We start from the raw sequence: 1,339 nt of genomic DNA on the forward strand, positions 1-1,339 counted from the left end.
GGCTCCCTAAAGGGGCGTCTGCTTTTACTACTTGCACGAATGAAGGCAAAAAAAAGCCAATCGATGTGAACGAACGGCACTTTACACAGGAGTACTGCCTGACTGGATCATTGATGAACAACAGAGGCCACTCCGACCTCTTCTCGGTTTTCTTCAATGACTTACTAAGGATCTTCTTCACATTCGCCCATGCAGGGGAAGCCAGTTACACCAAAGCAAACGCAGGAAAGTGCATTTCAAGCAGAGACCAGGAGGGACTTGTTTACACCGAGAGTGGGCGGAGAATGGAACAATGCGCCCAGCCCTGTTGCTGGAGCCGATTCTTGATGAGCTCTTAGGCTCACTAAGAGGCCCCCGCTGGATGCTAATCTTTCTGTTGTTCTTGCAGGTCCTGCGCTGCTTTTGAGCCGACAGAGCTCGTCCTGGTCTGTCGGCACAGCCCAATTGCAAATGATCGGCTCCGCGTACAGAAGGAACGTGCGTTTGGTACAAGAGTGCACGAAGGCACCGGAAATACATTGGGAACAAATGACCGGTCGCTCAAGACCTCTGTGAAGTACAGGAGCGTGCAAAACGAGGCTGTTTCAGCCCGGTCTCGAACCGGGGACCTTTCGCGTGTTAGGCGAACGTGATAGCCGCTACACTACGGAAACCTGTAGGGACTGCTGCTGGTGTCTCGCTTGCGTTTCGGGCTGAGAAAGGGACGCGTCACTTTAGGCAGGTGGCGCTGGAGAGAGGAACAAAGGGCGCGATGAAACAAAATGCCAAAACCCGGGATCGAACCAGGGACCTTTAGATCTTCAGTCTAACGCTCTCCCAACTGAGCTATTTCGGCAGTGCGCAAAGCCCACAGCCACCTGCTCCAGCCTTCCTGTGTTGTGGCATGAGCGCACCAAGAGTAGCGGGAGAGTGTTGCAGGAACGTCACTCAGTAGGAAAGCCACCCAGCTGCGCCCTCTGAGCTCTGTCCAGCGCATCTTCCTCGCATGGACTCCTGCCTGCGACGGGCAGGAAACAATTAGCAAGAACAGAACGACACCCCATGGGTGTCTCATGACCGCACCTTAGGTTGTGACACGTGCAGGTGTGAGGGGTTGCCGGGCTACTTTGGAGCAGAGCTTGGGCGGAGGGGGGGCGGGAAAGCAGACAAAGAGGTGACACCTCAAGGTCTGCACGATCACAGCTCTCCGCCGCCCCAGGCTTCCGCTCGATAAGCTACTGGACACACCCGCCCCTCCTCACACAGACCGTGGAAAAGCCCCCGAGTGGGAGGGCTCGCTCTTCCTCCCAGGAGCTCTTGGACACGACGCACAGACAGGGCGCGGGGAGCCGCCGCCTGC

The 1,339-nt window shown here is 56.5% G+C and overlaps 2 non-coding genes across 2 annotated transcripts; both read right to left on the reverse strand.

The window, feature by feature from the left end:
- Window positions 1-580: 580 nt before the first annotated feature.
- Window positions 581-653, reverse strand: trnav-aac (transfer RNA valine (anticodon AAC)). Its single transcript has one exon. It is a non-coding gene; the product is annotated as a tRNA-Val (tRNA).
- Window positions 654-762: 109 nt separating this feature from the next.
- Window positions 763-835, reverse strand: trnaf-gaa (transfer RNA phenylalanine (anticodon GAA)). Its single transcript has one exon. It is a non-coding gene; the product is annotated as a tRNA-Phe (tRNA).
- Between the last annotated feature and the right edge of the window lie 504 nt (window positions 836-1,339).

Source organism: Lepisosteus oculatus, chromosome 14 (genome assembly GCF_040954835.1).
Source record: "Lepisosteus oculatus isolate fLepOcu1 chromosome 14, fLepOcu1.hap2, whole genome shotgun sequence".
NCBI classification, from domain to species: Eukaryota; Metazoa; Chordata; class Actinopteri; order Semionotiformes; family Lepisosteidae; genus Lepisosteus; species Lepisosteus oculatus.